This window comes from Mauremys reevesii, linkage group 12 (genome assembly GCF_016161935.1).
Source record: "Mauremys reevesii isolate NIE-2019 linkage group 12, ASM1616193v1, whole genome shotgun sequence".
NCBI lineage: Eukaryota > Metazoa > Chordata > Testudines > Geoemydidae > Mauremys > Mauremys reevesii.
This window is the reverse complement of record NC_052634.1, coordinates 15,389,323-15,401,506: the sequence shown is the minus strand read 5'-3', so window position 1 is coordinate 15,401,506 and position 12,184 is coordinate 15,389,323. Positions and strand designations below refer to the sequence as shown.

At 49.9% G+C, this 12,184-nt stretch overlaps 1 protein-coding gene across 3 annotated transcripts in view; it reads right to left on the bottom strand.

Moving 5' to 3' along the window:
- Positions 1-12,184, bottom strand: part of KIRREL3 (kirre like nephrin family adhesion molecule 3) — a 262,110-nt gene that overhangs the window by 189,115 nt on the left and 60,811 nt on the right. The window contains exon 1 of one of the 3 annotated variants that reach the window (XM_039496139.1): positions 6,167-6,298. The exons of the other annotated variants lie outside the window; for them this stretch is intronic. The gene's annotated coding sequence lies outside the window, so the exon portion shown is untranslated. Of the gene's footprint in view, positions 1-6,166; positions 6,299-12,184 lie in introns of those variants that run through there. 3 annotated transcript variants of the gene reach the window in all.

The window sequence follows — 12,184 nt, the reverse complement described above, 5'->3', positions numbered from 1 at the left end:
TATGGGGAGGCAGGGGTGTATAAAGTGATTTGCGCTGGCTCCTCCTCAGCCAGAACCTTGCCATATAACCTCCACGCAGATCACCAGACGTCACGGTCCTGATCTGACAGTGGTGTGAGCAGGCGCAATTCCCACAAACATCAACGAGAGGCACAGCCATTTGTGCCAGGGCTGAGGCGGGTCCTGTGCCATCCTAAAGACATTTCCCTACATGCCGAGAGCTCCTAGGAGAGTGGGGCTTGGTGTAAGCAGCTGTAGGTCACACAGCATGGCTGGACTAATCAAAACAAAATTTACATCATGCTGGCAAATGAATTTGAGGAGGGGAATTGGATGCAGGCAGCCCTGAGCAGAGTCCAGTCACAGGGAAGGGGAGCGGTACTGTCTTTATGGTATCTCTGTTGCTTTAATGTGACAAAGTTACTGCCGCCTCTTCTCTGCCTCTCATTACGCATAGGGCTGCCAGGTCCCACGCAGCCAGAAGGAGACGCCCTCATTTGGCATTCGTTTGAAGGGGGGTTTTCAAGCATCTCTCTCTGAAGAAAGATTTTGCTGTGGGTGTCAAGGAGACGTTTCAGATCTCAGCCTTCCTTTGAAATTCCCATCAATCAAGTTGTCATATCCTGACAGCTTGCTACGAGGGGTGCCTCTCATTAGGGGCCCCAGCCTAGCTCTGTATCACACACAGCAGGGATTCGGCCACTTCTGGAGCTGGGAATCCTCTCTGAGCAGAGATGTGGAGTGATGGAAAGTGGGCAGAGGTAGACAGGGGGCAGCCGGAGGTTGTTCCCATCTGCTGGCTGCAGTGACACGAGCATCATGGGGCTCAGGCCAGCTCTGCATCTCCCAACACCACCAGCACATTGGCACTAATTGGAGATTTCAGCCCAGAAGCCAAGAACTGAATGGGCCATCGACCCTGAACTGCCCTCCCTCTCGCATGTGTGGGGGTGAGGTGGCATTTTGCAGCTCTCAGCTCAGGTATTGGGTTCATTGACCAGGTGCGCCGTGTCCTGGACCTGCTCTGGGGAGATAACCAGAGTTCTTTGCTCTCCACAGCTGCTAATCCAGCACCTTTGCCCAGCTCCAAACCGACATCTAACAGGGCTTATCGGAAAGGCGGCTCGTGCCACAAAGAGCACTGAATGCCCTCTCATTGCAAAAGGACCCCCACCATATTTCAGATGGCCCTTGGATTTGGCTTGAAGTCCCTTATGACAGGCAGAGCTTGAGGATGGGTGTGTGTGCATTGTGGGGGTGGGGAGGGTTGTGTTGTTCCCTGGGCCCAAGTAGAAGATTTATTTAGAACAAGAGAGAAAGGTGCTCAGATGCCCCGGTGATGGCAGATCCATCTATAGACAGACAGGAAAGGGAGTCATTGCCTCACCCAGGCAGATGACTGGAGGGAAGGTGGGATGTAAGATTCCTTCTCCACTGGACAGGCAGAGTGGACGGTGAATGCCATCCTCACCTCCATGCCTTGGGGAGCAGATGCTGCTGCAGGGAAGCTGCTCAGTTACACAGGGGAGCTCACTATGCTTGGGAGGGGGGCACAGCTATGACCCACTCTGGGAGCTAGTGGGTACCAGCTGAACAATGTGACTGCGAACGTTTGAAGCAGACTGAGCCCTGTCTGGCACCCACATGGGCATCTCTGCTTCAGCGCCTGGGGTTCCTGTACGTTTGGGCTGAGAAGAAGGTACTCAGCAGTCTTTGCTGGCTTCTCTGCCACTGGGCTAAAGTCAGGAGATGGTGGGAAGCATGCTCCCCAACACCTCAGAATTGGTTACTGTGGCCAAGTTGCTCCTGCCAACACACCCCTCCTGTCTGGCTGTGGCACTCAGCAACTCTTGCCTCAGTCCCGTCCCGTCCCCCCACCACTCCCTCCAGGGCCACAAAGTCCTTTAACAAAAGAACAACAGAATACTCAAAACAACTGAAACTTCAGCCCAGCCCAGCCAGCCGCCCTTCCTCACCGACACACCTAGCCCCAGGCTCCTGTGCCTCCCACAACCCCACTGTCTAGGTTGGCACTCTCCTCACCCAGGGGTTCAGACAGGCTGCTGCTCAGCAGGGTGCCTGCCTCTGGTCAGGCTCTCGTTCCAGCTCACGCTGGCAGTAGCCTGTCTGCTCCTCTCCCCTTTCTCCTTCTCAGCCTTCTTCCAGGCTGCTTCTCAGACAGGGCTCTCCCCCGCACTGTCCTCCAGGTCTCCTCTTTCCAGCTGGGCTCACCCAGCTCTTGATGGAAATCCCCAGCTGGGTCTAATAACTACGTTAAGCCTTACAGCAGAGGTGGGCAAACTATGGCCTGAGGGCCCATTCTGCCCAGCTCCTGAGCTCCTGGCCCCTCCCTCGCTGTTACCCCACAGCCTCAGCTCACTGTGCCATGGGCGCAATGCTCTGGGAAGCGGGGCTGTGAGCTCCTGGGGTCATGCAGCTGCAGCGCCCAGCCTGCCCCGGTGCTCTGTGCTGCGTGGCTGGCTCCAGCCAGGCGGCGCAGCTGCCTGTCCTGGTGCAGCCACGCTGCCAGCCACTGGTGCTCCAGGCAGAGTGGTAAGGGGGCAGGGAACAGTGGAGGGGGGTTGGATAGAGGGCAGGGGAGTGGTCAGGGACCGGGGCTGTGGATCGGGGGGGGGGTGGCCAGCGGGCGGGAAACAGAGGGGTGGAATGGGGGCAGGGGTTCCGGGGGCAGTCAGGGAGAAGGGGTTGGATGGGGCAGCGGGGAGGACAGGAGAAGGGGTGGTTGGATGGGGTGGGGGCAGTCAAGAAGGAGGGGGTTGGATGGGGCAGCAGGGAGCAGTTAGGGGCAGGAGGTCCGGGGCAGTAGGGGACAGACAGCAGGGGGGGTGGATGGGGCAGGGGTGCCATCAGGGGGTGAGAAGCAGGGGGGGGGGTCAGATAGGGGGCAGGGGCCAGGCCATGCCTGGCTGTTTGGGGAGGAACAGCCTCCCCTAACCCACCCTCCATACTATTTCTGAAACCCAATGCGGCCCTCAGGCCAAAAAATTTGCCCACCCCTGCCTTAAAGGCTAACCAGCCTGAGACAGTTACACACACATATAGACAGTGACTATGCACCGCATTACACACACGTCTTATGTCTACAGATTGGCCTGTGCTGTCAGAGCCACATACCTGAACTATCCCAAATTTCAACTAGCACCTCTTGGGGTTTAGGGCAGCTCATTGGCAAAGTTCCAAACTGGCCCCCTATTCAAACAGATGCCAAGTTTAGGGGCTCTGGGGTTTAGGTTTGAACTACCTCTCCTTACTATTCGTGCCTCTCATTCTACAGGGATCCACATTCTCCAGCTATTCGTAGGACGGATTCCAGGCATGTGCAGAGACATACAGTACCATAGAAATGGGACCGCATGGGAATGAGACTATACATGAACAATCCCTGTGTGGTCACTTGCTCTGGCTGCGAATCAAACAGGGAATGTGCTGAGATCTCGCTGAGGTTCATGGAACACACAAACAGCCCAAAGACAGGTTTTCTTCCAGGGGGAGGAAACAAGGACTTCGAAATCACCAGCAATTTAAATTACAGCAACAATCCTCTCCCCTAACTGGAACAATAGTAATAATAGTCATAATCACTTAACTCTTCTGCATCTTTCAGGTGAGGATTTCAAAGGGTCTGACGTGCTGTAATGAATTTAGGCTTACAAATGTTACAAACTGTCTATTAAAGCTTACAAAAAGTATCATTCCTCCTTTTACAGATGGAAAAGCTGACGGCTGGCCTAGAGTGGGCAGCAGGGTTCATGGCTGAGGGCTAAAATGTAAGCAGTGAGGAACTTTTGCAGTGGAAAGGCCAGATGCCAAGTGAATTTAGGCACCTACAGGTTTAGCTGAAGCCAGGCAGGAGTTTTGTGGATCACAGTGGTGCCACACGCACAGGGACTTAGATGCCTAAATCTGGAGTTTAGGTACCCAAATTGCTTTGTGGATCGCATCCATAATTCCTCACCTGTATCTAGCTGTCTATCTGGCTCCCATTTTCCTAAAAAGCTGTGCAGTGAAGGAGACACCTAAGGCATTTTTAGGCAAGGAGGTTTCCTCTAGTCTGTTCTCCTGGAACAAAAAATAACCCCTCTTTCCCATAGGAAGCTTGCAGGGCAAAATGGGGGACCTGTCACATGCAGACACTGAATATTCCCCATTGATGTCTGTACAAGGCCAATCCTAGGAGATGAAATTGAAAACTTTTTAGCAGCCGTGCGTTCTAATCATAGTCTCTCCACGTGGCCCATCCTCTCTCTGAGCTGCCTGACAAAAGGACCTAGGTCATTGAGGGGGAGGGAGGGAGAAAAAACACACCTAAGCATGGAACTGCTTTTCTCCCACATACTGTAAGTACCTTGTTTTCTAATCTATTGTTCGGCTCCTGCTTCAGTCTATTGGATTAGCAGTGAGTCACAGGGAACTGATAAGGAGATAAGAGGAGAAAAAAAGAGCGAGAGAGAGAGAGAGAGAATGGGTCCTGATTACATCTTCCCAAATAAGCGGTTATCATCCCCCGGTTATTCATGTAGCCATGAATTATTGATTGGCTCCCGGCTCATTAACCGGGAGATCTGGTTGGGGAGGGGCGGACCTGATGAATAGAAATCAGCAGTGGCTCTCAACATCTGTAACTTTTATGAAATGAGGAAGGACTCATTACTTTGCCATTCAAACTCCGGCACAGAAAAGAGAGCGAGAAGCCTTTAAGACAGAGCCGTGATCCATTATTCATCCATTGCACTCCCAAGATTTGGTTATTATTATAAGACACCACTGTAGAATTTGGTCTCCTAATTTTTAATCATAGAGAGGGTGGAAGTATGAGCCTTTTGTGATGAACTCGGAGATAAAAATAGGGAGGGGTTGGGTTTTTTGGCAGCAAAGGGATGGAATTAACTATTAAGGGTCTGAAAAAATTAAAAAAAACAAAAATGAAAAGGACTTATCACAGGATGAGTTTGGTACCTACTGCTAGCTGAGCTGGAATACTCTGCACCTACACAAATACGGGTGTTTAGGTTTACACATGCACTCACACGCATGCACCTACTGACACAAGCCTGGGTACAGATGTGCATGCACAGACATACACCTGCACACATATGCACATACATACATGCTCCTGCATACACAGAAGCACATGTACAACATACGTGCAAACCCATACACACAGAGGTGCAGACGTGACACCCTCACAGAAATGCAGTGTCATGGAGTGAGAATGGCATTCTACTGAAGAGCACTGAGCTCCTGTAAAGAGACTCCCCCACCTTTAGGGCTTCAGGAGTGTAAGGGCCCAGGCCTGAGTGGCACTGTACTGTACTCCAGAGCTTAGCCTGCATCACTGCCCCGATGCTGCAGCTACACTGCACGGATTCTCAAGCTAGCACTGATCTAGCGGTAGCAATGCTAATCCATGCTGCAATCACATATCCTAAATAGACTGTCCTAAGAGCCCTTGGCTCTTGCTCAGTATCATCCCTCCTCTTTGGTATATTTGAGGTAGTTGTGCAGAGACACAGCATGGCTATTGTTACTCAAGTTAGCTGTGAGGCTAGCTCGGGTATGTCTATCAAAGCTGCAATCACACCCCTTGTCTGCAGTGTAGGTAGACTGCCAGTGTGAATTACCACCAAGGGGAACAACATGGCCTTGGCCGAAAGGGACGGGGGGCAACTAGTGAAAACAGCCAAGGACCTCCATGGTCTGCAGAGCCAGGGAGAAGAAAGAGCGAGCTTTGGAGAGGCACATTTTAAGACACATCTGAAGAAATGCATATTGTACAGGGACCATGTTTTTGGCACCATCATAAATTAACTGATTAGCTAGAGGTCTTCCTGCTCGGCCCCCAGCCCTGCAAACTCTTACACATGTGAGTGGGCAATGGGGCTACATACATGTGTACAGTTACTCAGACCCAGAAATGTTTGCCAGACCAGGACTGAATTAGTATCCCCCATGTAACAGGGCTGGCCACCACCCAAGCACCTGCTAGTGGCCAGGGGTGCTTCTGCTGTGCCCTAGGCCTGTTTTCCTCTTCACCAACCTCCACAGTCCTTCTTTGGGGCTGGCTTTATATTACATTAACAAAGTTCTCAAGCAAACACAGACATAACCTTCCACCCCACCTTCAGTTAGACAGAATCCCTCCTACCTGAGAGACTGTTCCTTCCTCAGGGACCAGTGCAGGAGGCCTTCTCCTACAGCTTCATTGCCCCAGCTTCCTACTGCTGCCTGGGAGCACCTGATTCAACCCAGGTGCAGCTCATCCTGTACTCAAGGCTGGCTCAGCTCCGCCCCCAGCCTGTTACACCCAGCCAAGTGCTAGGACACAGGGCTGCTAGAGAAGCCATCCTTTGAACAAGACATAAAAAGGATGTCCCTGAACATTCTTGGCCACTAACTAGCAAGTCGTTGCTGCAATCAGAGATGTCCTTAATTATTATCAATATTTCTCTGAATAGCAGAGTTCCCTGGGGAGAAGCCAGCTCCTGAAAGTGGAGAGAGAAAAACAACCACCTCCCTCTAATTAATTTTGATTGCCTTTTTTTTTTGCATCACATTATTTATCAATTTGTGCAACATGCCTTTTCTTTTGAAAAAAGTATTAACGGAATCATCCCAGATGCTCACTAATGGGAAGAGGCCGCATGGCTGCTGGAGTGGAAATGTACAAATATATCAGCCTCTGTGGATTTCAAGGAGTAAATATATATATCTAAACAGATGAAGTGAGACTTTGAGCAAGCATCTCTGGAGGCCCTATTGGCATGGAAAGGGCTGAAGATACGCTCCCAGGACAAAGATTCATTGGTAGGCGGGGGTGGTTCTGAAGGGGAGTGGGATGTTCAGTGCTCTGAGACTTACAGGGTAAGAGGATTTGAAATTTGTGGGAATTATTATTAGCACAATGATAATGGCACCTCGAGACCTCAATTGAGATCAGAGTCCCAGACACCGAGTAAAAGACAGCCCCTGTCCCACAGAGCTTGCTATCTAAATAGACAAGACAGGCAAACAGTAGGAGGGGAAACAGAGGCACAAAGACTTGCCCAAGGTCCCACTAGACAACACACTGTCTCCTGGAGAACACAGTTGGTCTCTGGCTACACATGGAAACATCCACAAATCCCGATGGCTCTCTGCCCTTTAGCACAGACAATTCTCTGGCCAAAAATGTGTCTGGGGAAGCGAGCCGGCTGCAAGTCTCCTGTTTACACATAGTCTGGGAGCAGAAACTTGTGAATTAGGTTCCCACCATGCACCAGGAGCATGGAAAAGCAAACAGTCCAGGTCAACGGCCTTGTACAACCCATACACTGAAAATTACCCAGCTAAACTCTTCCTAAAACCTTATGAGCAACACGTGCATCAGGATGGGTCTGAAAACTACGTGCTAACCTAGGGTCAGGTTTGATACCATGCTTCAAGTGTAAGTTCTTTGCGGGCAGGGACCATCTTTGTGTTGTGTGTTTGTACAGCTCCTAGCATAGTGTGGTCCTGGGCCACGACTGGGCTCCTAGGTGCTATCACAATACAGATACTCAATAATAACATGAGCTATCCCGCAGGAGCACTTTCTGATGGATTTCTTGTGCAGTGAGGTGCTACTGAGCGTGAGTACAAGTATTACCACAGGCTCCTTTGGAACTGCCAAGCTGGATCAGACCCGAGGTCCATCTAATCCAGTATCCTGTCTCCAAGTGGAGAGGTCAGTCCTGGATGCTTCGGAGAAAGTGCAAGAAACCCCATAGTGCTAACTAAAAAGGGGCTAATTTTGAATGAATCTTGCCAGCTCCACCCTCTCTCCCGGAGGATCTCAAGTATTGCTGGGCAGAATCAGGATTTGGGAGCTCTGCTCTGGCCCCGGCGATGTGCTTGTGTATTCACGTAGTGCACTGTGGGCTTGTCAGCAAGGCATGTTTGTCTCCCGAAGATAAGTCAAGTTTTTGAAAGCCTCCTAGTACACTTGCTGTGGGTGATTGTTTTCACATGCCCCCCTGATCTGCATACAATCGCTTGCTGTGTTAAAGTCTCTTCAAGGAGCATTCTCCAGTATGAACCAATCTAATCTACTGCATGTGCATCCCGGTGCATTTTGGGACCAGGCTTGCCTGACATCAAATTACTTTTGAAAAGCTGGGATTTTAAACCGCAGGCTATACCGTCTCCTCCTCCCCTCCGGCGGAAGGCACTGAATAGCTTGGAAGGAAGCAGCCACTTGTTCTCTGCTTGGGATCAAGTGTAAACATGATTGTTGGGGTGAATTCCACAATAAGCTCAATGTTAATGACAACTTTAATGCAACAAAGAATTAATTAGCTAATGTACCTTTTTTCTGTGATCCATGCACACATTCACACAGCATGGGGCTGGCACATCCTATTCACTGCCTAGCAATTGTACAGGTCTGACTTTGCTTTGAAGCTAACAGCTGCTACTCCCATTAGCATAACGAGGGGCTAGGCAAGTGCATTAAAAGAGGAGGAGGGGATGCTCATGTTGAGCCATCTCTGGAAACCACAACCACAGCGTACAGGTTATGGTTACGTGCGACCTATGGAGCTGAAGTGTGAGGTCAGGTGACTCATCCAACTAGCACAAAATAGGGAAAGGGGAATGCAAGCAGGTACTGACCAGGGACAGGATCAGCAGGTCTGCTGTCAGCTCGGACAGGAGACAGCTCCCTTCCGGGAGAGCTGACGCCTATAGATTATGAGGGTCTGATCTGAAACTCGCAGCACTGGTCAACACCCAGTGTTCAAAACTCAAGAGTCAGGACTCCCAAAATTACGAGAATGTAAAAATACTGCATTGGGAATTCTTTCTGACGTCTGGGTTCTGCACCTTTAGGGTTCATGGTTTCCAGCATTTCTCCAGAACCATGAGGGATAGCAGAAGTTCACTTTTCTGTGTAACAAAAGTTGAGATTCTGATGTACCTAAATGACGCCAGGGTCAAGAGCTTTTATGAACAGCACAAAATATTGCAAGACTCTCAGTAAAACTGTGAGAGTTGGCAACCCTGAATTCTCAGCTGAGTTAACAATAGGTTGCACTTCTACAGAACCTTCTGTCTGAGTATCTCAATAGCCAGTCAGTCCCTCTCCTCCCCCAGCTGGAATCCAGGTCAACAATGAGAGTGGGTGTATCGCCCAAGGCAGACCGCGCAGGGAGTCAGTTGCCCAAGGAGTCCTGATTTCCAGAACCCCTGTTAAAGCCAATAACATTCCCCACAGTCACACGGTAGGTTCAGTGCTGTTTGGGGAATTTTGCTCATTGGACAGGTCGGCTTCAGTGTCTGGCTCTGCATCTGCTCACACAGTAAGAAGCAGCAAATCTTCTGCAGGTGCTTGCTTACAAGACAGTTCCTTTAAGGTCAAGTGATCCCATGCATATATTGAAGTTAACCCTCCTGATCAGATTGAAGAGACCCATTGCACTGACATATCAGAATGGCTCGCAGAAAACAGAAAGGCAGCCCCCTTTCCAGACTTTTCATGGGACTGTCCCCCTTTGACCCACACAACACACTGTCCTGCTTGAAGTGGCTTCTGTCCCATGGGGCTGGCTAGGCTCGGCTCCCTGCTCCGGGCATTGCAAACTGGCTCCTGGCACTCAGGGTTGCAACACCACTCACACAAATTTGACCTGACTGCCTGCTCATTAGGGAGCGTGGAGCAGAGCCCAGCCAGCCCCGTGGGTCAGTGAGTGAGGGGTGGGCTCACTCTGCTTCCCCCCAGGCCTCCTAGTTTATGGGTACAGGACCCAGCCTGCTTAGGCCACTTGAAATGTTGGGAGGCGTGCCCTCCTCACAAGCACAGGCTCCTACTGCTTCAGATAGAGGAGAAAGGCAGTTAGCAGTGTAAGGCCTAAGACCCACAGCTATGTAGTTTCTATTCCCTCCAGCAGAGGGCAGCAGCACACATTACTCACATCATTGCAATACCTGGTTCCAGCAGAACCGAAGGCCAGCGAGAAACAGTTCGTAAACTAACAGGCTGATTTTCATCTGCCTCCCTTCTTGGGGAACCATTGCTCTGCAGAAGTCACTGAGCGGAGCTTGTCAGAAATCAAAAGGCAAATTTAAATATCCACCTGTGCCCCTCCCCTCCACATAACACGGATGGTAACAAATGCCAGCCCACTCTGGGTGCTGCACACCTCCAATGGCCGCTGTGGTTTCAAGGCAAGTATTGGCACCGCTTAACTCTATGCAGCCCCTGTCTTTGCACTGCTAATCCCTCCCGGCCCTTCCCAAACGGGTGTCAGCCTCACTACTGCGTTGTGGGCGCTCGCTGTGACAGCTGCCTTGCAGGTCGTTCATTTGGAAGATGATTATAAAATGTAGCACATAAAGACTAAAACAATATATTATTCCTCTCCAAGCTCCCCACACAGCAAACCAGTCTTGGCCTTTGTACCAGATCCCATTTCAATGCCACATTATGCAAATGAAACCTTGACTGCCCAATGAATTAGACCAGCTGTATCACCTTTGCCCTGTTTCTTAATGCTAAGGACCGGGTCAGTTTGAACTACGCACTGTTGGTTGTTGGGAGCTCTGAGTTTTACACACTTAGCAACGTGGTAAAGAACTGAAAGGACAATAGGCTATTTTGCAGGACAAACGCAGTATGGAAGCACTTGCTTTTTATATAGGAAGTGCGTGGGGTTCACTTAACTGATGTGTAATTGCACAGGAACTGCATGATCCTTGCAGCCTACACAATAACAACAGGTGAACAAGTTGGACTGCCACTTGGGTCTCTTGTTGATGAGTAGTGCAGTCCATGGGCCTCGTCAGTCAATGTCAATGTACGTTTTGACTGAATAAGGGCAGCAGGATTGGACCTAACACCACCCCCCTGCCATCACAGGGCATTCCTCTTGCCAGACCCATCTGATTCTCCTCTGCATGAAGAGCTGTTGCAGCTGGATGCTCCACAGCTGCATCTGCTAAGTTCTGCAACCTCCCCCGAAGGAACAGCGGTTGAGGCTGGCCACAGCCTGGGAAGCACAGGGCAGCTGCTGCTGCCCTCAGAAAGCTGCGTGGCTGCTGTCGACTGGAGAAGGGAGAAGAAACAGACGCGAGCAAACAGCACAGCCTGGGGGAAACACGCTACAAAATAAATCAAAAGGAACGAGGAGATAGCAGAGAAAAATAGCGCTGACAGTTTACATAGTGCATCTCTTTCTTGGCCCTATTTCCAGTTTTTCTGTGAGGGCGAGCGTGTGTAGGTGGGTCAGCAAAAATGATGTGGCATTTCCATCACTAGAGGGCATAAGGAAACGTCGCACAGCACTGAGAGTGGGGCTTGCTGAGATGCTGTTGGAAAGAGAATTCTTTCCTGCCTGCCTGTCGGAAGAGGGACAGCAGTCGATCAATTCAGAACCCAATATGAAAATCTCCATCGATCCATCTATCTATCTAGCCAGTGAGAGAGACAGAGAGGGGAGAGGAGCTGGTTGGGAAGTATTTTTTCCCCCACACAAAAATTTTAACAAAAACTACATTTTTCATCTCTCTCAAAAATGTCACTTTTTTTTGTTTTAATCAAAAAACTTGAATAAAGCCACCTCTTTTTTTCTGACAAGGGAGAAGGGGATTTTTTTGTTTGGTTTTATTTTTTTGAACATTTCCATTTAATCGAAAAGCCAGTTATTGTTGAAAAAAGGTTTTGGGAAAAAATGTCTAGAATTCCCAATAGCTAGATAGATGGTACACATGCTGATAGCTAGCTAATGATTTCTTATTTGGAATATTATCTCTGCAAACAAAAGAGCAAGAAACTTAACCCCAGAAAATTTCTGGAGCTGCCAGATATTAGCTCAGTCAAGCCCAGAGCTGATCTCTGTCATGTGGATCAGAAAAAAGTTACCCCAACCCCTGTCTTAGGTCTTGTGAGAACCTTCTGAAAAAGCCCCGAGCCTGTTAAACCCTCTCCGCAGCACGAGGCTTTGTGCCTGGCCGCATTCTGTTTTGTTTGTGTGTGAGATGCCCTCAGAGTGGGTCTCTCTAAACTTCAGGGTACTGGCAGCTATTAAGGAGAGAGGTCAGTGTCTGACTCTCGGTGACTGTAACTGATGGCTCCAGTTCTGGCTGTCAAGAAGGTGAGAAGAGAACTAACCAGATCTGGCAGGGATGGAGAGAGAGTAAACAAGAAAAAGCC